Below are 21,232 nucleotides of genomic sequence, written 5' to 3' on the forward strand. Positions count from 1 at the left end.
TCACTTCACCACATATTTGAACAGCTTCGTCATTGAATAATTTTAAAGCCAGGTGTTCCACACGAACTGCACACACTTGTTGGTAATAAACCTCCTTTGATTTGTCCCTAGCAATAATGTCTCAGTGCTGGCATTTTAGAGACAAGAAATGGGGTGGGAGACGATTGTTACTCGGAAAAAGAGCAAAAGTGATGAAGACAACTGTTTAACTTAGCCTTTTACCTCCATATGCAAGAATCTAGTCTTTGCAGTGGGCGACACAATCATACTTTGACATATACACAAGGGATTTTTCAGAGATTTTTCAAGGTGTCTTCTTCACTTACGGCCATACCACCCTGAAAAAGCCCGTTCCCGTCTGATCTCGGAAGCAGTCCAGGGTTGGGCCTGGTCAGTACCTGTATGGGAGACCTCTTGGGAATACCAGGTGCTGTAAGCTTTTTCACTAATTTGTTATAAAATACAGTTTTTTTCACTTCACCACAGCTTTGAACAGCTTCGTCATTGAATAATTTTAAAGCCAGGTGTTCCACACGAACTGCACACACTTGTTGGTAATAAACCTCCTTTGATTTGTCCCTAGCAATAATGTCTCAGTGCTGGCATTTTAGAGACAAGAAATGGGGTGGGAGCCAATTGTTAGAGTCTAAAGAAGAGCAACAATGATGAAGACAACTGTTTAACTTAGCCTTTTACCTCTATATGCAAGAATCTAGTCTTTGCAGTGGGCGACACAATCATACCTTGACAAATACACAAGGGATTTTTCAGAGATTTTTCAAAGTTTTTCCTTCGCTTACGGCCATACCACCCTGAAAAAGCCCGATCCCGTCTGATCTTGGAAGCAATCCAGGGTTGGGCCTGGTGAGTACCTGTATGGGAGACCTCTTGGGAATACCAGGTGCTGTAAGCTTTTTCACTAATTTGTTATAAAATACAGTTTTTTTCACTTCACCACAGCTTTGAACAGCTTCGTCATTGAATAATTTTAAAGCCAGGTGTTCCACACGAACTGCACACACTTGTTGGTAATAAACCTCCTTTGATTTGTCCCTAGCAATAATGTTTCAGTGCTGGCATTTTAGAGACAAGAAATGGGGTGGGAGCCAATTGTTAGAGTCTAAAGAAGAGCAACAATGATGAAGACAACTGTTTAACTTAGCCTTTTACCTCTTTGTGCAAGAATCTAGTCTTTGCAGTGGGCGACACAATCATACCTTGACAAATACACAAGGGATTTTTCAGAGATTTTTCAAGGTTTTTCCTTCGCTTACAGCCATACCACCCTGAAAAAGCCCGATCCCCTCTGATCTCGGAATCAATCCAGGGTTGGGCCTGGTCAGTACCTGTATGGGAGACCTCTTGGGAATACCAGGTGCTGTAAGCTTTTTCACTAATTTGTTATAAAATACAGTTTTTTCACTTCACCACATCTTTGAACAGCTTCGTCATTGAATAATTTTAAAGCCAGGTGTTCCACACGAACTGCACACACTTGTTGGTAATAAACCTCCTTTGATTTGTCCCTAGCAATAATGTCTCAGTGCTGGCATTTTAGAGACAAGAAATGGGGTGGGAGCCAATTGTTAGAGTCTAAAGAAGAGCAAAAATGATGAAGACAACTGTTTAACTTAGCCTTTTACCTCTATATGCAAGAATCTAGTCTTTGCAGTGGGCGACACAATCATACCTTGACAAATACACAAGGGATTTTTCAGAGATTTTTCAAGGTTTTTCCTTCGCCTACAGCCATACCACCCTGAAAAAGCCTGATCCCCTCTGATCTCGGAATCAATCCAGGGTTGGGCCTGGTCAGTACGTGTATGGGAGACCTCTTGGGAATACCAGGTGCTGTAAGCTTTTTCACTAATTTGTTATAAAATACAGTTTTTTTCACTTCACCACATCTTTGAACAGCTTCGTCATTGAATAATTTTAAAGCCAGGTGTTCCACACTAACTGCACACACTTGTTGGTAATAAACCTCCTTTGATTTGTCCCTAGCAATAATGTCTCAGTGCTGGCATTTTAGAGACAAGAAATGGGGTGGGAGCCGATTGTTACTCGAAAAAAGAGCAACAGTTATGAAGACAACTGTTTAACTTAGCCTTTTACCTCCATATGCAAGAGTCTAGTCTTTGCAGTGGGCGACACAATCATACTTTGACATATACACTTTGACATATACACAAGGGATTTTTCAGAGATTTTTCAAGGTGTTTTCTTCGCTTACGGCCATACCACCCTGAAAAAGCCCGATCCCGTCTGATCTCGGAAGCAATCCAGGGTTGGGCCTGGTCAGTACCTGTATGGGAGACCTCTTGGGAATACCAGGTGCTGTAAAATTTTTCACTAATTTGTTATAAAATACAGTTTTTTTCACTTCACCACAGCTTTGAACAGCTTCGTCATTGAATAATTTTAAAGCCAGGTGTTCCACACGAACTGCACACACTTGTTGGTAATAAACCTCCTTTGATTTGTCCCTAGCAATAATGTCTCAGTGCTGGCATTTTAGAGACAAGATATGGGGGGGGGGGGGGCAATTGTTAGAGTCTAAAGAAGAGCAACAATGATGAAGACAACTGTTTAACTTAGCCTTTTACCTCTATATGCAAGAATCTAGTCTTTGCAGTGGGCGACGCAATCATACCTTGACAAATACACAAGGGATTTTTCAGAGATTTTTCAAGGTTTTTCTTGTGCTTACAGCCATACCACCCTGAAAAAGCCCAGTCCCGTCTGATCTCGGAAGCAATCCAGGGTTGGGCCTAGTCAGTACCTGTATGGGAGACCTCTTGGGAATACCAGGTGCTGTAAGCTTTTTCACTAATTTGTTATAAAATACAGTTTTTTTCACTTCACCACAGCTTTGAACAGCTTAGTCATTGAATAATTTTAAAGCCAGGTGTTCCACACGAACTGCACACACTTGTTGGTAATAAACCTCCTTTGATTTGTCCCTAGCAATAATGTCTCAGTGCTGGCATTTTAGAGACAAGAAATGGGGTGGGAGCCAATTGTTAGAGTCTAAAGAAGAGCAACAATGATGAAGACAACTGTTTAACTTAGCCTTTTACCTCTATATGCAAGAATCTAGTCTTTGCAGTGGGCGACGCAATCATACCTTGACAAATACACAAGGGATTTTTCAGAGATTTTTCAAGGTTTTTCCTTCGCTTACAGCCATACCACCCTGAAAAAGCCCGATCCCCTCTGATGTCGGAATCAATCCAGGTTTGGGCCTGGTCAGTACCTGTATGGGAGACCTTTTGGGAATACCAGGTGCTGTAAGCTTTTTCACTAATTTGTTATAAAATACAGTTTTTTTCACTTCACCGCATCTTTGAACAGCTTCGTCATTGAATAATTTTAAAGCCAGGTGTTCTACACGAACTGCACACACTTGTTGGTAATAAACCTCCTTTGATTTGTCCCTAGCAATAATGTCTCAGTGCTGGCATTTTAGAGACAAGAAATGGGGTGGGAGCCGATTGTTACTCGAAAAAAGAGCAACAGTGATGAAGACAACTGTTTAACTTAGCCTTTTACCTCTAAGTGCAAGAATCTAGTCTTTGCAGTGGGCAACACAATCATACCTTGACAAATACACAAGGGATTTTTCAGAGATTTTTCAAGGTTTTTCCTTCGCTTACAGCCATACCACCCTGAAAAAGCCCGATCGCCTCTGATCTTGGAATCAATCCAGGGTTGGGCCTGGTCAGTACCTGTATGGGAGACCTCTTGGGAATACCAGTTGCTGTAAGCTTTTTCACTAAATTGTTATAAAATACAGTTTTTTTCACTTCACCACAGCTTTGAACAGCTTCGTCATTGAATAATTTTAAAGCCAGGTGTTCCACACAAACTGCACACACTTGTTGGAAATAAACCTCCTTTGATTTGTCCCTAGCAATAATGTCTCAGTGCTGGCATTTTAGAGACAAGAAAATGGGTGGGAGCCAATTGTTAGAGTCTAAAGAAGAGCAACAATGATGAAGACAACTGTTTAACTTAGCCTTTTACCTCTATATGCAAGAATCTAGTCTTTGCAGTGGGCGACACAATCATACCTTGACAAATACACAAGGGATTTGTCAGAGATTTTTCAAGGTTTTTCCTTCGCTTACAGCCATACCACCCTGAAAAAGCCCGATCCCCTCTGATATCGGAATCAATCCAGGTTTGGGCCTGGTCAGTACCTGTATGGGAGACCTTTTGGGAATACCAGGTGCTGTAAGCTTTTTCACAAATTTGTTATAAAATACAGTTTTTTTTCACTTCACCACAGCTTTGAACAGCTTCGTCATTGAATAATTTTAAAGCCAGGTGTTCCACACGAATTGCACACACTTGTTGGTAATAAACCTCCTTTGATTTGTCCCTAGCAATAATGTCTCAGTGCTGGCATTTTAGAGACAAGAAATGGGGTGGGAGCCAATTGTTAGAGTCTAAAGAAGAGCAACAATGATGAAGACAACTGTTTCACTTAGCCTTTTACCTCTATGTGCAAGAATCTAGTCTTTGCAGTGGGCGACACAATCATACCTTGACAAATACACAAGGGATTTTTCAGAGATTTTTCAAGGTTTTTCCTTCGGCTACAGCCATACCACCCTGAAAAAGCCCGATCCCCTCTGATCTCGGAATCAATCCAGGGTTGGGCCTGGTCAGTACCTGTATGGGAGACCTCTTGGGAATACCAGGTGCTGTAAGCTTTTTCACTAATTTGTTATAAAATACAGTTTTTTTCACTTCACCAAATCTTTGAACAGCTTCGTCATTGAATAATTTTAAAGCCAGGTGTTCCACACGAACAGCACACACTTGTTGGTAATAAACCTCCTTTGATTTGTCCCTAGCAATAATGTCTCAGTGCTGGCATTTTAGAGACAAGAAATGGGGTGGGAGCCGATTGTTACTCAAAAAAAGAGCAACAGTGATGAAGACAACTGTTTAACTTAGCCTTTTACCTCCATATGCAAGAATCTAGTCTTTGCAGTGGGCGACACAATCATACTTTGACATATACACAAGGGATTTTTCAGAGATTTTTCAAGGTGTGTCTTTCGCTTACCTCCATACCACCCTGAAAAAGCCCGATCCCGTCTGGTCTCGGAAGCAATCCAGGGTTGGGCCTGATCAGTACCTGTATGGGAGACCTCTTGGGAATACCAGGTGCTGTAAGCTTTTTCACTAATTTGTTATAAAATACAGTTTTTTTCACTTCACCACAGCTTTGAACAGCTTCGTCATTGAATAATTTTAAAGCCAGGTGTTCCACACGAACTGCACACACTTGTTGGTAATAAACCTCCTTTGATTTGTCCCTAGCAATAATGTCTCAGTGCTGGCATTTTAGAGACAAGAAATGGGGTGGGAGCCGATTGTTACTCGAAAAAAGAGCAACAGTGATGAAGACAACTGTTTAACTTAGCCTTTTACCTCCATATGCAAGAATCTAGTCTTTGCAGTGGGCGACACAATCATACTTTGACATATACACAAGGGATTTTTCAGAGATTTTTCAAGGTGTGTCCTTCGCTTACGGCCATACCACCATGAAAAAGCCTGATCCCGTCTGATCTTGGAAGCAATCCAGGGTTGGGCCTGGTCAGTACCTGTATGGGAGACCTCTTGGGAATACCAGGTGCTGTAAGCTTTTTCACTAATTTGTTATAAAATACAGTTTTTTTCACTTCACCACATCTTTGAACAGCTTCGTCATTGAATAATTTTAAAGCCAGGTGTTCCACACGAACTGCACACACTTGTTGGTAATAAACCTCCTTTTATTTGTCCCTAGCAATAATGTCTCAGTGCTGGCATTTTAGAGACAAGAAATGGGGTGGGAGCCAATTGTTAGAGTCTAAAGAAGAGCAACAATGATGAAGACAACTGTTTAACTTAGCCTTTTACCTCTATATGCAAGAATCTAGTCTTTGCAGTGGGCGACACAATCATACCTTGACAAATACACAAGGGATTTTCCAGAGATGTTTCAAGGTTTTTCCTTCGCTTACAGCCATACCACCCTGAAAAAGCCCGATCCTCTCTGATCTCGGAATCAATCCAGGGTTGGGCCTGGTCAGTACCTGTATGGGAGACCTCTTGGGAATACCAGGTGCTGTAAGCTTTTTCACTAATTTGTTATAAAATACAGTTTTTTTCACTTCACCACATCTTTGAACAGCTTCGTCATTGAATAATTTTAAAGCCAGGTGTTCCACACGAACTGCACACACTTGTTGGTAATAAACCTCCTTTGATTTGTCCCTAGCAATAATGTCTCAGTGCTGGCATTTTAGAGACAAGAAATGGGGTGGGAGCCGATTGTTACTCGAAAAAAAAGCAACAGTGATGAAGACAACTGTTTAACTTAGCCTTTTACCTCCATTTGCAAGAATCTAGTGTTTGCAGTGGGCGACACAATCATACTTTGACATATACACAAGGGTTTTTTCATAGATTTTTCAAGGTGTGTCCTTCGCTTACGGCCATACCACCCTGAAAAAGCCCGATCCCGTCTGATCTTGGAAGCAATCCAGGGTTGGGCCTGGTCAGTACCTGTATGGGAGACCTCTTGGGAATACCAGGTGCTGTAAGCTTTTTCACTAATTTGTTATAAAATACAGTTTTTTTCACTTCACCACATCTTTGAACAGCTTCGTCATTGAATAATTTTAAAGCCAGGTGTTCCACAAGAACTGCACACACTTGTTGGTAATAAACCTCCTTTGATTTGTCCCTAGCAATAATGTCTCAGTGCTGGCATTTTAGAGACAAGAAATGGGGTGGGAGCCAATTGTTACTCGAAAAAAGAGCAACAGTGATTAAGACAACTGTTTAACTTAGCCTTTTACCTCCATATGCAAGAATCTAGTCTTTGCAGTGGGCGACACAATCATACTTTGACATATACACAAGGGATTTTTCAGACATTTTTCAAGGTGTGTCCTTCGCTTACGGCCATACCACCCTGAAATAGTCCGATCCCGTCTGATCTCGGAAGCAATACAGGATTGGGCCTGGTCAGTACCTGTATGGGAGACCTCTTGGGAATACCAGGTGCTGTAAGCTTTTTCACTAATTTGTTATAAAATACAGTTTTTTTCACTTCACCACATCTTTGAACAGCTTCGTCATTGAATAATTTTAAAGCCAGGTGTTCCACACGAACTGCACACACTTGTTGGTAATAAACCTCCTTTTATTTGTCCCTAGCAATAATGTCTCAGTGCTGGCATTTTAGAGACAAGAAATGGGGTGGGAGCCAATTGTTAGAGTCTAAAGAAGAGCAACAATGATGAAGACAACTGTTTAACTTAGCCTTTTACCTCTATATGCAATAATCTAGTCTTTGCAGTGGGCGACACAATCATACCTTGACAAATACACAAGGGATTTTCCAGAGATGTTTCAAGGTTTTTCCTTCGCTTACAGCCATACCACCCTGAAAAAGCCCGATCCCCTCTGATCTCGGAATCAATCCAGGGTTGGGCCTGGTCAGTACCTGTATGGGAGACCTCTTGGGAATACCAGGTGCTGTAAGCTTTTTCACTAATTTGTTATAAAATACAGTTTTTTTTCACTTCACCACATCTTTGAACAGCTTCGTCATTGAATAATTTTAAAGCCAGGTGGTCCACACGAACTGCACACACTTGTTGGTAATAAACCTCCTTTGATTTGTCCCTAGCAATAATGTCTCAGTGCTGGAATTTTAGAGACAAGAAATGGGGTGGGAGCCAATTGTTAGAGTCTAAAGAAGAGCAACAATGATGAAGACAACTGTTTAACTTAGCCTTTTACCTCTATATGCAAGAATCTAGTCTTTGCAGTGGGCGACACAATCATACCTTGACAAATACACAAGGGATTTTTCAGAGATTTTTCAAGGTTTTTCCTTCGCTTACAGCCATACCACCCTGAAAAAGCCCGATCCCCTCTGATCTCGGAATCAATCCAGGTTTGGGCCTGGTCAGTACCTGTATGGGAGACCTTTTGGGAATACCAGGTGCTGTAAGCTTTTTCACTAATTTGTTATAAAATACAGTTTTTTTCACTTCACCACAGCTTTGAACAGCTTCGTCATTGAATAATTTTAAAGCCAGGTGTTCCACACGAACTGCACACACTTGTTGGTAATAAACCTCCTTTGAATTGTCCCTAGCAATAATGTCTCAGTGCTGGCATTTTAGAGACAAGAAATGGGGTGGGAGCCGATTGTTACTCGAAAAAAGAGCAACAGTGATGAAGACAACTGTTTAACTTAGCCTTTTACCTCCATATGCAAGAATCTAGTCTTTGCAGTGGGCAACACAATCATACTTTGACATATACACAAGGGATTTTTCAGAGATTTTTCAAAGTGTGTCTTTCGCTTATGGCCAAACCACCCTGAAAAACCCCGATACCGTCTGATCTCGGAAACAATCCAGGGTTGGGCCTGGTCAGTACCTGTATGGGAGACCTCTTGTGAATACCAGGTGCTGTAAGCTTTTTCACTAATTTGTTATAAAATACAGTTTTTTTCACTTCACCACATCTTTGAACAGCTTCGTCATTGAATAATTTTAAAGCCAGGTGTTCCACACGAACTGCACACACTTGTTGGTAATAAACCTCCTTTGATTTGTCCCTAGCAATAATGTCTCAGTGCTGGCATTTTAGAGACAAGAAATGGGGTGGGAGCCGATTCTTACTCGAAAAAAGAGCAACAGTGATGAAGACAACTGTTTAACTTAGCCTTTTACCTCCATATGCAAGAATCTAGTCTTTGCAGTGGGCGACACAATCATACTTTGACATATACACAAGGGATTTTTCAGAGATTTTTCAAGGTGTGTCCTTCGCTTACGGCCATACCACCCTGAAAAAGCCCGATCCCGTCTGATCTTGGAAGCAATCCAGGGTTGGGCCTGGTCAGTACCTGTATGGGAGACCTCTTGGGAATACCAGGTGCTGTAAGCTTTTTCACTAATTTGTTATAAAATACAGTTTTTTTCACTTCACCACATCTTTGAACAGCTTCGTCATTGAATAATTTTAAAGCCAGGTGTTCCACACGAACTGCACACACTTGTTGGTAATAAACCTCCTTTGATTTGTCCCTAGCAATAATGTCTCAGTGCTGGCATTTTAGAGACAAGAAATGGGGTGGGAGCCGATTGTTACTCGAAAAAAAAGCAACAGTGATGAAGACAACTGTTTAACTTAGCCTTTTACCTCCATTTGCAAGAATCTAGTGTTTGCAGTGGGCGACACAATCATACTTTGACATATACACAAGGGTTTTTTCATAGATTTTTCAAGGTGTGTCCTTCGCTTACGGCCATACCACCCTGAAAAAGCCCGGTCCCGTCTGATCTTGGAAGCAATCCAGGGTTGGGCCTGGTCAGTACCTGTATGGGAGACCTCTTGGGAATACCAGGTGCTGTAAGCTTTTTCACTAATTTGTTATAAAATACAGTTTTTTTCACTTCACCACATCTTTGAACAGCTTCGTCATTGAATAATTTTAAAGCCAGGTGTTCCACACGAACTGCACACACTTGTTGGTAATAAACCTCCTTTGATTTGTCCCTAGCAATAATGTCTCAGTGCTGGCATTTTAGAGACAAGAAATGGGGTGGGAGCCAATTGTTACTCGAAAAAAGAGCAACAGTGATTAAGACAACTGTTTAACTTAGCCTTTTACCTCCATATGCAAGAATCTAGTCTTTGCAGTGGGCGACACAATCATACTTTGACATATACACAAGGGATTTTTCAGACATTTTTCAAGGTGTGTCCTTCGCTTACGGCCATACCACCCTGAAATAGCCCGATCCCGTCTGATCTCGGAAGCAATACAGGATTGGGCCTGGTCAGTACCTGTATGGGAGACCTCTTGGGAATACCAGGTGCTGTAAGCTTTTTCACTAATTTGTTATAAAATACAGTTTTTTTCACTTCACCACATCTTTGAACAGCTTCGTCATTGAATAATTTTAAAGCCAGGTGTTCCACACGAACTGCACACACTTGTTGGTAATAAACCTCCTTTTATTTGTCCCTAGCAATAATGTCTCAGTGCTGGCATTTTAGAGACAAGAAATGGGGTGGGAGCCAATTGTTAGAGTCTAAAGAAGAGCAACAATGATGAAGACAACTGTTTAACTTAGCCTTTTACCTCTATATGCAATAATCTAGTCTTTGCAGTGGGCGACACAATCATACCTTGACAAATACACAAGGGATTTTCCAGAGATGTTTCAAGGTTTTTCCTTCGCTTACAGCCATACCACCCTGAAAAAGCCCGATCCCCTCTGATCTCGGAATCAATCCAGGGTTGGGCCTGGTCAGTACCTGTATGGGAGACCTCTTGGGAATACCAGGTGCTGTAAGCTTTTTCACTAATTTGTTATAAAATACAGTTTTTTTTCACTTCACCACATCTTTGAACAGCTTCGTCATTGAATAATTTTAAAGCCAGGTGGTCCACACGAACTGCACACACTTGTTGGTAATAAACCTCCTTTGATTTGTCCCTAGCAATAATGTCTCAGTGCTGGCATTTTAGAGACAAGAAATGGGGTGGGAGCCAATTGTTAGAGTCTAAAGAAGAGCAACAATGATGAAGACAACTGTTTAACTTAGCCTTTTACCTCTATATGCAAGAATCTAGTCTTTGCAGTGGGCGACACAATCATACCTTGACAAATACACAATGGATTTTTCAGAGATTTTTCAAGGTTTTTCCTTCGCTTACAGCCATACCACCCTGAAAAAGCCCGATCCCCTCTGATCTCGGAATCAATCCAGGTTTGGGCCTGGTCAGTACCTGTATGGGAGACCTTTTGGGAATACCAGGTGCTGTAAGCTTTTTCACTAATTTGTTATAAAATACAGTTTTTTTCACTTCACCACAGCTTTGAACAGCTTCGTCATTGAATAATTTTAAAGCCAGGTGTTCCACACGAACTGCACACACTTGTTGGTAATAAACCTCCTTTGAATTGTCCCTAGCAATAATGTCTCAGTGCTGGCATTTTAGAGACAAGAAATGGGGTGGGAGCCGATTGTTACTCGAAAAAAGAGCAACAGTGATGAAGACAACTGTTTAACTTAGCCTTTTACCTCCATATGCAAGAATCTAGTCTTTGCAGTGGGCAACACAATCATACTTTGACATATACACAAGGGATTTTTCAGAGATTTTTCAAGGTGTGTCTTTCGCTTATGGCCAAACCACCCTGAAAAACCCCGATACCGTCTGATCTCGGAAACAATCCAGGGTTGGGCCTGGTCAGTACCTGTATGGGAGACCTCTTGGGAATACCAGGTGCTGTAAGCTTTTTCACTAATTTGTTATAAAATACAGTTTTTTTCACTTCACCACATCTTTGAACAGCTTCGTCATTGAATAATTTTAAAGCCAGGTGTTCCACACGAACTGCACACACTTGTTGGTAATAAACCTCCTTTGATTTGTCCCTAGCAATAATGTCTCAGTGCTGGCATTTTAGAGACAAGAAATGGGGTGGGAGCCGATTCTTACTCGAAAAAAGAGCAACAGTGATGAAGACAACTGTTTAACTTACCCTTTTACCTCCATATGCAAGAATCTAGTCTTTGCAGTGGGCGACACAATCATACTTTGACATATACACAAGGGATTTTTCAGAGATTTTTCAAGGTGTGTCCTTCGCTTACGGCCATACCACCCTGAAAAAGCCCGATCCCGTCTGATCTCGGAAGCAATCCAGGGTTGGGCCTGGTCAGTACCTGTATGGGAGACCTCTTGGGAATACCAGGTGCTGTAAGCTTTTTCACTAATTTGTTATAAAATACAGTTTTTTTTCACTTCACCAAAGCTTTGAACAGCTTCGTCATTGAATAATTTTAAAGCCAGGTGTTCCACACGAACTGCACACACTTGTTGGTAATAAACCTCCTTTGATTTGTCCCTAGCAATAATGTCTCAGTGCTGGCATTTTAGAGACAAGAAATGGGGTGGGAGCCAATTGTTAAAGTCTAAAGAAGAGCAACAATGATGAAGACAACTGTTTAACTTAGCCTTTTACCTCTATGTGCAAGAATCTAGTCTTTGCAGTGGGCGACACAATCATACCTTGACAAATACACAAGGGATTTTTCAGAGATTTTTCAAGGTTTTTCCTTCGCTTACAGCCATACCACCCTGAAAAAGCCCGATCACCTCTCATCTCGGAATCAATCCAGGGTTGGGCCTGGTCAGTACCTGTATGGGAGACCTCTTGGGAATACCAGGTGCTGTAAGCTTTTTCACTAATTTGTTATAAAATACAGTTTTTTTCACTTCACCACATCTTTGAACAACTTCGTCATTGAATAATTTTAAAGCCAGGTGTTCCACACGAACTGCACACACTTGTTGGTAATAAACCTCCTTTGATTTGTCCCTAGCAATAATGTCTCAGTGCTGGCATTTTAGAGACAAGAAATGGGGTGGGAGCCAATTGTTAGAGTCTAAAGAAGAGCAACAATGATGAAGACAACTGTTTAACTTAGCCTTTTACCTCTATATGCAAGAATCTAGTCTTTGCAGTGGGCGACACAATGATACATTGACAAATACTCAAGGGATTTTTCAGAGATTTTTCAAGGTTTTTCCTTCGCTTACAACCATTCCACCCTGAAAAAGCCCGATCCCCTCTGATCTCGAAATCAATCCAGGTTTTGGCCTGGTCAGTACCTGTATGGGAGACCTTTTGGGAATACCAGGTGCTGTAAGCTTTTTCACTAATTTGTTATAAAATACAGTTTTTTTCACTTCACCACAGCTTTGAACAGCTTCGTCATTGAATAATTTTAAAGCCAGGTGTTCCACATGAACTGCACACACTTGTTGGTAATAAACCTCCTTTGAATTGTCCCTAGCAATAATGTCTCAGTGCTGGCATTTTAGAGATGAGAAATGGGGTGGGAGCCGATTGTTACTCGAAAAAAGAGCAACAGTGATGAAGACAACTGTTTAACTTAGCCTTTTACCTCCATATGCAAGAATCTAGTCTTTGCAGTGGGCGACACAATCATACTTTGACATATACACAAGGGATTGTTCAGAGATTTTTCAAGGTGTGTCTTTCGCTTATGGCCAAACCACCCTGAAAAACCCCGATCCCGTCTGACCTCGGAAGCAATCCAGGTTTGGGCCTGGTCAGTACCTGTATAGGAGACCTTTTGGGAATACCAGGTGCTGTAAGCTTTTTCACTAATTTGTTATAAAATACAGTTTTTTTCACTTCACCACAGCTTTGAACAGCTTCGTCATTGAATAATTTTAAAGCCAGGTGTTCCACACGAACTGCACACACTTGTTGGTAATAAACCTCCTTTGAATTGTCCCTAGCAATAATGTCTCAGTGCTGGCATTTTAGAGACAAGAAATGGGGTGGGAGCCGATTGTTACTCGAAAAAAGAGCAACAGTGATGAAGACAACTGTTTAACTTAGCCTTTTGCCTCCATATGCAAGAATCTAGTCTTTGCAGTGGGCGACACAATCATACTTTGACATATACACAAGAGATTTTTCAGAGATTTTTCAAGGTGTGTCTTTCGCTTATGGCCAAACCACCCTGAAAAACCCCGATCCCGTCTGATCTCGGAAGCAATCCAGGGTTGGGCCTGGTCAGTACCTGTATGGGAGACCTCTTGGGAATACCAGGTGCTGTAAGCTTTTTCACTAATTTGTTATAAAATACAGTTTTTTTCACTTCACCACATCTTTGAACAGCTTCGTCATTGAATAATTTTAAAGCCAGGTGTTCCACACGAACTGCACACACTTGTTGGTAATAAACCTCCTTTGATTTGTCCCTAGCAATAATGTCTCAGTGCTGGCATTTTAGAGACAAGAAATGGGGTGGGAGCCGATTCTTACTCGAAAAAAGAGCAACAGTGATGAAGACAACTGTTTAACTTAGCCTTTTACCTCCATATGCAAGAATCTAGTCTTTGCAGTGGGCGACACAATCATACTTTGACATATACACAAGGGATTTTTCAGAGATTTTTCAAGGTGTGTCCATCGCTTACGGCCATACCACCCTGAAAAAGCCCGATCCTCTCTGATCTCGGAAGCAATCCAGGGTTGGGCCTGGTCAGTACCTGTATGGGAGACCTCTTGGGAATACCAGGTGCTGTAATCTTTTTCACTAATTTGTTATAAAATACAGTTTTTTTCACTTCACCACATCTTTGAACAGCTTCGTCATTGAATAATTTTAAAGCCAGGTGTTCCACACGAACTGCACACACTTGTTGGTAATAAACCTCCTTTTATTTGTCCCTAGCAATAATGTCTCAGTGCTGGCATTTAGAGACAAGAAATGGGGTGGGAGCCAATTGTTAGAGTCTAAAGAAGAGCAACAATGATGAAGACAACTGTTTAACTTAGCCTTTTACCTCTATATGCAAGAATCTAGTCTTTGCAGTGGGCGACACAATCATACCTTGACAAATACAGAAGGGATTTTCCAGAGATGTTTCAAGGTTTTTCCTTCGCTTACAGCCATACCACCCTGAAAAAGCCCGATCCCCTCTGATCTCGGAATCAATCCAGGGTTGGGCCTGGTCAGTACCTGTATGGGAGACCTCTTGGGAATACCAGGTGCTGTAAGCTTTTTCACTAATTTGTTATAAAATACAGTTTTTTTTTCACTTCACCACATCTTTGAACAGCTTCGTCATTGAATAATTTTAAAGCCAGGTGTTCCACACGAACTGCACACACTTGTTGGTAATAAACCTCCTTTGATTTGTCCCTAGCAATAATGTCTCAGTGCTGGCATTTTAGAGACAAAAAATGGGGTGGGAGCCGATTGTTACTCGAAAAAAAAGCAACTGTGATGAAGACAACTGTTTAACTTAGCCTTTTACCTCCATATGCAAGAATCTAGTCTTTGCAGTGGGCGACACAATCATACTTTGACATATACACAAGGGATTTTTCAGAGATTTTTCAAGGTGTGTCCTTCGCTTACGGCCATACCACCCTGAAAAAGCCCGATCCCGTCTGATCTCGGAAGCAATCCAGGGTTGGGCCTGGTCAGTACCTGTATGGGAGACCTCTTGGGAATACCAGGTGCTGTAAGCTTTTTCACTAATTTGTTATAAAATACAGTTTTTTTTTCACTTCACCATAGCTTTGAACAGCTTCGTCATTGAATAATTTTAAAGCCAGGTGTTCCACACGAACTGCACACACTTGTTGGTAATAAACCTCCTTTGATTTGTCCCTAGCAATAATGTCTCAGTGCTGGCATTTTAGAGACAAGAAATGGGGTGGGAGCCAATTGTTAAAGTCTAAAGAAGAGCAACAATGATGAAGACAACTGTTTAACTTAGCCTTTTACCTCTATGTGCAAGAATCTAGTCTTTGCAGTGGGCGACACAATCATACCTTGACAAATACACAAGGGATTTTTCAGAGATTTTTCACGGTTTTTCCTTCGCTTACAGCCATACCACCCTGAAAAAGCCCGATCCCCTCTCATCTCGGAATCAATCCAGGGTTGGGCCTGGTCAGTACCTGTATGGGAGACCTCTTGGGAATACCAGGTGCTGTAAGCTTTTTCACTAATTTGTTATAAAATACAGTTTTTTTCACTTCACCACATCTTTGAACAGCTTCGTCATTGAATAATTTTAAAGCCAGGTGTTCAACACGAACTGCACACACTTGTTGGTAATAAACCTCCTTTGATTTGTCCCTAGCAATAATGTCTCAGTGCTGGCATTTTAGAGACAAGAAATGGGGTGGGAGCCAATTGTTAGAGTCTAAAGAAGAGCAACAATGATGAAGACAACTGTTTAACTTAGCCTTTTACCTCTATATGCAAGAATCTAGTCTTTGCAGTGGGCGACACAATCATACCTTGACAAATACACAAGGGATTTTTCAGAGATTTTTCAAGGTGTGTCCTTCGCTTACGGCCATACCACCCTGAAAAAGCCCGATCCCGTCTGATCTCGGAAGCAATCCAGGGTTGGGCCTGGTCAGTACCTGTATGGGAGACCTCTTGGGAATACCAGGTGCTGTAAGCTTTTTCACTAATTTGTTATTAAATACAGTTTTTTTCACTTCACCACATCTTTGAACAGCTTCGTCATTGAATAATTTTAAAGCCAGGTGTTCCACACGAACTGCACACACTTGTTGGTAATAAACCTCCTTTTATTTGTCCCTAGCAATAATGTCTCAGTGCTGGCATTTTAGAGACAAGAAATGGGGTGGGAGCCAATTGTTAGAGTCTAAAGAAGAGCAACAATGATGAAGACAACTGTTTAACTTAGCCTTTTACCTCTATATGCAAGAATCTAGTCTTTGCAGTGGGCGACACAATCATACCTTGACAAATACACAAGGGATTTTCCAGAGATGTTTCAAGGTTTTTCCTTCGCTTACAGCCATACCACCCTGAAAAAGCCCGATCCTCTCTGATCTCGGAATCAATCCAGGGTTGGGCCTGGTCAGTACCTGTATGGGAGACCTCTTGGGAATACCAGGTGCTGTAAGCTTTTTCACTAATTTGTTATAAAATACAGTTTTTTTCACTTCACCACATCTTTGAACAGCTTCGTCATTGAATAATTTTAAAGCCAGGTGTTCCACACGAACTGCACACACTTGTTGGTAATAAACCTCCTTTGATTTGTCCCTAGCAATAATGTCTCAGTGCTGGCATTTTAGAGACAAGAAATGGGGTGGGAGCCGATTGTTACTCGAAAAAAAAGCAACAGTGATGAAGACAACTGTATAACTTAGCCTTTTACCTCCATTTGCAAGAATCTAGTCTTTGCAGTGGGCGACACAATCATACTTTGACATATACACAAGGGATTTTTCAGAGATTTTTCAAGGTGTGTCTTTCGCTTATGGCCAAACCACCCTGAAAAACCCCGATACCGTCTGATCTCGGAAACAATCCAGGGTTGGGCCTGGTCAGTACCTGTATGGGAGACCTCTTGGGAATACCAGGTGCTGTAAGCTTTTTCACTAATTTGTTATAAAATACAGTTTTTTTCACTTCACCACATCTTTGAACAGCTTCGTCATTGAATAATTTTAAAGCCAGGTGTTCCACACGAACTGCACACACTTGTTGGTAATAAACCTCCTTTGATTTGTCCCTAGCAATAATGTCTCAGTGCTGGCATTTTAGAGACAAGAAATGGGGTGGGAGCCGATTCTTACTCGAAAAAAGAGCAACAGTGATGAAGACAACTGTTTAACTTAGCCTTTTACCTCCATATGCAAGAATCTAGTCTTTGCAGTGGGCGACACAATCATACTTTGACATATACACAAGGGATTTTTCAGAGATTTTTCAAGGTGTGTCCTTCGCTTACGGCCATACCACCCTGAAAAAGCCCGATCCCGTCTGATCTCGGAAGCAATCCAGGGTTGGGCCTGGTCAGTACCTGTATGGGAGACCTCTTGAGAATACCAGGTGCTGTAAGCTTTTTCACTAATTTGTTATAAAATACAGTTTTTTTCACTTCACCACATCTTTGAACAGCTTCGTCATTGAATAATTTTAAAGCCAGGTGTTCCACACGAACTGCACACACTTGTTGGTAATAAACCTCCTTTTATTTGTCCCTAGCAATAATGTCCCAGTGCTGGAATTTAGAGACAAGAAATGGGGTGGGAGCCAATTGTTAGAGTCTAAAGAAGAGCAACAATGATGAAGACAACTGTTTAACTTAGCCTTTTACCTCTATATGCAAGAATCTAGTCTTTGCAGTGGGCGACACAATCATACCTTGACAAATACAGAAGGGATTTTCCAGAGATGTTTCAAGGTTTTTCCTTCGCTTACAGCCATACCACCCTGAAAAAGCCCGATCCCCTCTGATCTCGGAATCAATCCAGGGTTGGGCCTGGTCAGTACCTGTATGGGAGACCTCTTGGGAATACCAGGTGCTGTAAGCTTTTTCACTAATTTGTTATAAAATACAGTTTTTTTTCACTTCACCACATCTTTGAACAGCTTCGTCATTGAATAATTTTAAAGCCAGGTGTTCCACACGAACTGCACACACTTGTTGGTAATAAACCTCCTTTGATTTGTCCCTAGCAATAATGTCTCAGTGCTGGCATTTTAGAGACAAAAAATGGGGTGGGAGCCGATTGTTACTCGAAAAAAAAGCAACTGTGATGAAGACAACTGTTTAACTTAGCCTTTTACCTCCATATGCAAGAATCTAGTCTTTGCAGTGGGCGACACAATCATACTTTGACATATACACAAGGGATTTTTCAGAGATTTTTCAAGGTGTGTCCTTCGCTTACGGCCATACAACCCTGAAAAAGCCCAATCCCGTCTGATCTCGGAAGCAATCCAGGGTTGGGCCTGGTCAGTACCTGTATGGGAGACCTCTTGGTAATACCAGGTGCTGTAAGCTTTTTCACTAATTTGTTATAAAATACAGTTTTTTTCACTTCACCATAGCTTTGAACAGCTTCGTCATTGAATAATTTTAAAGCCAGGTGTTCCACACGAACTGCACACACTTGTTGGTAATAAACCTCCTTTGATTTGTCCCTAGCAATAATGTCTCAGTGCTGGCATTTTAGAGACAAGAAATGGGGTGGGAGCCGATTCTTACTCGAAAAAAGAGCAACAGTGATGAAGACAACTGTTTAACTTAGCCTTTTACCTCCATATGCAAGAATCTAGTCTTTGCAGTGGGCGACACAATCATACTTTGACATATACACAAGGGATTTTTCAGAGATTTTTCAAGGTGTGTCCTTCGCTTACGGCCATACCACCCTGAAAAAGCCCGATCCCGTCTGATCTCGGAAGCAATCCAGGGTTGGGCCTGGTCAGTACCTGTATGGGAGACCTCTTGAGAATACCAGGTGCTGTAAGCTTTTTCACTAATTTGTTATAAAATACAGTTTTTTTCACTTCACCACATCTTTGAACAGCTTCGTCATTGAATAATTTTAAAGCCAGGTGTTCCACACGAACTGCACACACTTGTTGGTAATAAACCTCCTTTTATTTGTCCCTAGCAATAATGTCCCAGTGCTGGAATTTAGAGACAAGAAATGGGGTGGGAGCCAATTGTTAGAGTCTAAAGAAGAGCAACAATGATGAAGACAACTGTTTAACTTAGCCTTTTACCTCTATATGCAAGAATCTAGTCTTTGCAGTGGGCGACACAATCATACCTTGACAAATACAGAAGGGATTTTCCAGAGATGTTTCAAGGTTTTTCCTTCGCTTACAGCCATACCACCCTGAAAAAGCCCGATCCCCTCTGATCTCGGAATCAATCCAGGGTTGGGCCTGGTCAGTACCTGTATGGGAGACCTCTTGGGAATACCAGGTGCTGTAAGCTTTTTCACTAATTTGTTATAAAATACAGTTTTTTTTCACTTCACCACATCTTTGAACAGCTTCGTCATTGAATAATTTTAAAGCCAGGTGTTCCACACGAACTGCACACACTTGTTGGTAATAAACCTCCTTTGATTTGTCCCTAGCAATAATGTCTCAGTGCTGGCATTTTAGAGACAAAAAATGGGGTGGGAGCCGATTGTTACTCGAAAAAAAAGCAACTGTGATGAAGACAACTGTTTAACTTAGCCTTTTACCTCCATATGCAAGAATCTAGTCTTTGCAGTGGGCGACACAATCATACTTTGACATATACACAAGGGATTTTTCAGAGATTTTTCAAGGTGTGTCCTTCGCTTACGGCCATACAACCCTGAAAAAGCCCAATCCCGTCTGATCTCGGAAGCAATCCAGGGTTGGGCCTGGTCAGTACCTGTATGGGAGACCTCTTGGTAATACCAGGTGCTGTAAGCTTTTTCACTAATTTGTTATAAAATACAGTTTTTTTCACTTCACCATAGCTTTGAACAGCTTCGTCATTGAATAATTTTAAAGCCAGGTGTTCCACACGAACTGCACACACTTGTTGGTAATAAACCTCCTTTCATTTGTCCCTAGTATGGCAAGCCAAATGAGCATTTATTCTGATATCAGGATATCAGCCAGAATTGTCATGAACATGTAAGCCATTTCTGTCCACTAGTTAACTAGTTAGCCATGTTTGTGTCAACTAGTTAAATATCGAGGGTGAAAATGTGCCCACTAGTTAACTAGTGACAGCAGAAATGCGCACTAGTTAACTAGTGAACACATTTAGGCTTCAGTAGTTAACTAGTTGACACAAAAACTGCTCACTAGTTAACTAGTAGAGGCAGAAATGCATACCAGTCAGCTACTTGAAGGTATTTGTCTCACTAGTTAACTAGTGAGGGTCAAAATGTGCACACTAGTTAACTTGTGGTAGACATAAATGCGCACTAGTTAACTAGTGAACACATTTTGGCTTCACTAGTTAACTAGTTGACACATAAATGGCTCACTAGTTAACGAGTAAAGACCAAAATGCATACCAGTCAGCTAGTTGAAGGTTTTTGTGTCTCACTAGTTAACTAGTGATAGCCAAAATGTGCACACTAGTTAACTTGTGGTAGACATAAATGTGCACTAGTTAACTAGTGAACACATTTTGGCTTCACTAGTTAACTAGTTGACACATAAATGGCTCACTAGTTAACTAGTAAAGTCCAAAGTGCATACCAGTCAGCTAGTTGAAGGTTTTTGTGTCTCACTAGTTAACTAGTGATGGCCAAAATGTGCACACTAGTTAACTAGTGAAGGCATAACTCCTAACTAGTTAACTAGTTGGAGTAGGTCAGTGCCACTAGTTAACTAGTGAACCATTAATGGCTCACTAGCTAGCTAGTTGATGGCAGCAGGCTCACTAGTCACCTAGTTGATGCATCCATTGTCAAAACTAGTTAACTAGTGAGGACATAAATGTATACTAGTAAACTAGTTCAACACTACATTCACACTAGTTAGCTAGTTGCGCAGAATTCTAATCAGGAGGCGGAGAATTTCTCAAATTAAGACTCTCTATTGGCTCCCTGTGTCAAAATAAAATATGACAACCAATCACAGCGCGGAATTTCGTGAAATCCCACCCCAAACATTTGCATGCGGCACACAAGTTAACATGCTGGCCAGAGGAACCTCAGCTAGTGAACTAGTAGTGGCTTCAGTGTGACACTTACATGTAAACTTGTGAAGGCGGAACTGCTCACTAGTTAACTAGAGAGGGTACAAATGTCCACTAGTTAACTAGTGAGGTGCAAAATAAGTGTCACTAGTT

The 21,232-nt window shown here is 41.3% G+C and overlaps 9 non-coding genes and 33 pseudogenes across 9 annotated transcripts; all 42 read left to right on the plus strand.

Moving 5' to 3' along the window:
* The first annotated feature begins 320 nt into the window (after window positions 1–320).
* Window positions 321–439, plus strand: LOC139067649 (5S ribosomal RNA; annotated as a pseudogene).
* A 355-nt stretch (window positions 440–794) lies between these two features.
* LOC139066768 (5S ribosomal RNA) lies at window positions 795–913 on the plus strand (annotated as a pseudogene).
* A 355-nt stretch (window positions 914–1,268) lies between these two features.
* On the plus strand, window positions 1,269–1,387 carry LOC139066509 (5S ribosomal RNA). The gene has a single exon (XR_011519409.1). It is a non-coding gene; the product is annotated as a 5S ribosomal RNA (ribosomal RNA).
* A 354-nt stretch (window positions 1,388–1,741) lies between these two features.
* LOC139067436 (5S ribosomal RNA) lies at window positions 1,742–1,860 on the plus strand (annotated as a pseudogene).
* Window positions 1,861–2,227: 367 nt separating this feature from the next.
* Window positions 2,228–2,346, plus strand: LOC139067088 (5S ribosomal RNA; annotated as a pseudogene).
* Window positions 2,347–2,704: 358 nt separating this feature from the next.
* Window positions 2,705–2,823, plus strand: LOC139067663 (5S ribosomal RNA; annotated as a pseudogene).
* A 355-nt stretch (window positions 2,824–3,178) lies between these two features.
* Window positions 3,179–3,297, plus strand: LOC139067624 (5S ribosomal RNA; annotated as a pseudogene).
* Window positions 3,298–3,650: 353 nt separating this feature from the next.
* Window positions 3,651–3,769, plus strand: LOC139067747 (5S ribosomal RNA; annotated as a pseudogene).
* Window positions 3,770–4,124: 355 nt separating this feature from the next.
* LOC139067527 (5S ribosomal RNA) lies at window positions 4,125–4,243 on the plus strand (annotated as a pseudogene).
* A 356-nt stretch (window positions 4,244–4,599) lies between these two features.
* Window positions 4,600–4,718, plus strand: LOC139067205 (5S ribosomal RNA; annotated as a pseudogene).
* Window positions 4,719–5,071: 353 nt separating this feature from the next.
* On the plus strand, window positions 5,072–5,190 carry LOC139067709 (5S ribosomal RNA; annotated as a pseudogene).
* Window positions 5,191–5,543: 353 nt separating this feature from the next.
* Window positions 5,544–5,662, plus strand: LOC139067417 (5S ribosomal RNA; annotated as a pseudogene).
* A 355-nt stretch (window positions 5,663–6,017) lies between these two features.
* Window positions 6,018–6,136, plus strand: LOC139066852 (5S ribosomal RNA; annotated as a pseudogene).
* A 353-nt stretch (window positions 6,137–6,489) lies between these two features.
* Window positions 6,490–6,608, plus strand: LOC139066707 (5S ribosomal RNA; annotated as a pseudogene).
* Window positions 6,609–6,961: 353 nt separating this feature from the next.
* LOC139067188 (5S ribosomal RNA) lies at window positions 6,962–7,080 on the plus strand (annotated as a pseudogene).
* A 355-nt stretch (window positions 7,081–7,435) lies between these two features.
* LOC139066510 (5S ribosomal RNA) lies at window positions 7,436–7,554 on the plus strand. The gene has a single exon (XR_011519410.1). It is a non-coding gene; the product is annotated as a 5S ribosomal RNA (ribosomal RNA).
* Window positions 7,555–7,910: 356 nt separating this feature from the next.
* Window positions 7,911–8,029, plus strand: LOC139067050 (5S ribosomal RNA; annotated as a pseudogene).
* A 353-nt stretch (window positions 8,030–8,382) lies between these two features.
* On the plus strand, window positions 8,383–8,501 carry LOC139067911 (5S ribosomal RNA; annotated as a pseudogene).
* A 353-nt stretch (window positions 8,502–8,854) lies between these two features.
* On the plus strand, window positions 8,855–8,973 carry LOC139066708 (5S ribosomal RNA; annotated as a pseudogene).
* Window positions 8,974–9,326: 353 nt separating this feature from the next.
* LOC139067032 (5S ribosomal RNA) lies at window positions 9,327–9,445 on the plus strand (annotated as a pseudogene).
* Window positions 9,446–9,798: 353 nt separating this feature from the next.
* On the plus strand, window positions 9,799–9,917 carry LOC139066801 (5S ribosomal RNA; annotated as a pseudogene).
* Window positions 9,918–10,272: 355 nt separating this feature from the next.
* LOC139066512 (5S ribosomal RNA) lies at window positions 10,273–10,391 on the plus strand. Its single transcript, XR_011519412.1, has one exon. It is a non-coding gene; the product is annotated as a 5S ribosomal RNA (ribosomal RNA).
* Window positions 10,392–10,747: 356 nt separating this feature from the next.
* Window positions 10,748–10,866, plus strand: LOC139067051 (5S ribosomal RNA; annotated as a pseudogene).
* A 353-nt stretch (window positions 10,867–11,219) lies between these two features.
* On the plus strand, window positions 11,220–11,338 carry LOC139067698 (5S ribosomal RNA; annotated as a pseudogene).
* Window positions 11,339–11,691: 353 nt separating this feature from the next.
* Window positions 11,692–11,810, plus strand: LOC139068426 (5S ribosomal RNA). Its single transcript, XR_011520024.1, has one exon. It is a non-coding gene; the product is annotated as a 5S ribosomal RNA (ribosomal RNA).
* Window positions 11,811–12,166: 356 nt separating this feature from the next.
* LOC139067618 (5S ribosomal RNA) lies at window positions 12,167–12,285 on the plus strand (annotated as a pseudogene).
* A 355-nt stretch (window positions 12,286–12,640) lies between these two features.
* On the plus strand, window positions 12,641–12,759 carry LOC139068072 (5S ribosomal RNA; annotated as a pseudogene).
* A 353-nt stretch (window positions 12,760–13,112) lies between these two features.
* On the plus strand, window positions 13,113–13,231 carry LOC139067943 (5S ribosomal RNA; annotated as a pseudogene).
* Window positions 13,232–13,584: 353 nt separating this feature from the next.
* Window positions 13,585–13,703, plus strand: LOC139066938 (5S ribosomal RNA; annotated as a pseudogene).
* A 353-nt stretch (window positions 13,704–14,056) lies between these two features.
* LOC139067303 (5S ribosomal RNA) lies at window positions 14,057–14,175 on the plus strand (annotated as a pseudogene).
* Window positions 14,176–14,529: 354 nt separating this feature from the next.
* On the plus strand, window positions 14,530–14,648 carry LOC139066513 (5S ribosomal RNA). The gene has a single exon (XR_011519413.1). It is a non-coding gene; the product is annotated as a 5S ribosomal RNA (ribosomal RNA).
* Window positions 14,649–15,003: 355 nt separating this feature from the next.
* LOC139068427 (5S ribosomal RNA) lies at window positions 15,004–15,122 on the plus strand. The gene has a single exon (XR_011520025.1). It is a non-coding gene; the product is annotated as a 5S ribosomal RNA (ribosomal RNA).
* A 357-nt stretch (window positions 15,123–15,479) lies between these two features.
* LOC139067332 (5S ribosomal RNA) lies at window positions 15,480–15,598 on the plus strand (annotated as a pseudogene).
* Window positions 15,599–15,953: 355 nt separating this feature from the next.
* Window positions 15,954–16,072, plus strand: LOC139068428 (5S ribosomal RNA). Its single transcript, XR_011520026.1, has one exon. It is a non-coding gene; the product is annotated as a 5S ribosomal RNA (ribosomal RNA).
* Window positions 16,073–16,427: 355 nt separating this feature from the next.
* On the plus strand, window positions 16,428–16,546 carry LOC139066853 (5S ribosomal RNA; annotated as a pseudogene).
* A 353-nt stretch (window positions 16,547–16,899) lies between these two features.
* LOC139067699 (5S ribosomal RNA) lies at window positions 16,900–17,018 on the plus strand (annotated as a pseudogene).
* Window positions 17,019–17,371: 353 nt separating this feature from the next.
* On the plus strand, window positions 17,372–17,490 carry LOC139066683 (5S ribosomal RNA; annotated as a pseudogene).
* A 354-nt stretch (window positions 17,491–17,844) lies between these two features.
* Window positions 17,845–17,963, plus strand: LOC139066514 (5S ribosomal RNA). Its single transcript, XR_011519414.1, has one exon. It is a non-coding gene; the product is annotated as a 5S ribosomal RNA (ribosomal RNA).
* Window positions 17,964–18,317: 354 nt separating this feature from the next.
* On the plus strand, window positions 18,318–18,436 carry LOC139067940 (5S ribosomal RNA; annotated as a pseudogene).
* Window positions 18,437–18,789: 353 nt separating this feature from the next.
* LOC139066684 (5S ribosomal RNA) lies at window positions 18,790–18,908 on the plus strand (annotated as a pseudogene).
* A 354-nt stretch (window positions 18,909–19,262) lies between these two features.
* On the plus strand, window positions 19,263–19,381 carry LOC139066515 (5S ribosomal RNA). The gene has a single exon (XR_011519415.1). It is a non-coding gene; the product is annotated as a 5S ribosomal RNA (ribosomal RNA).
* A 354-nt stretch (window positions 19,382–19,735) lies between these two features.
* On the plus strand, window positions 19,736–19,854 carry LOC139067941 (5S ribosomal RNA; annotated as a pseudogene).
* Window positions 19,855–21,232: the final 1,378 nt, after the last annotated feature.

The sequence above is a fragment of the Nothobranchius furzeri genome, chromosome 2, assembly GCF_043380555.1.
Source record: "Nothobranchius furzeri strain GRZ-AD chromosome 2, NfurGRZ-RIMD1, whole genome shotgun sequence".
Classification (NCBI taxonomy): domain Eukaryota; kingdom Metazoa; phylum Chordata; class Actinopteri; order Cyprinodontiformes; family Nothobranchiidae; genus Nothobranchius; species Nothobranchius furzeri.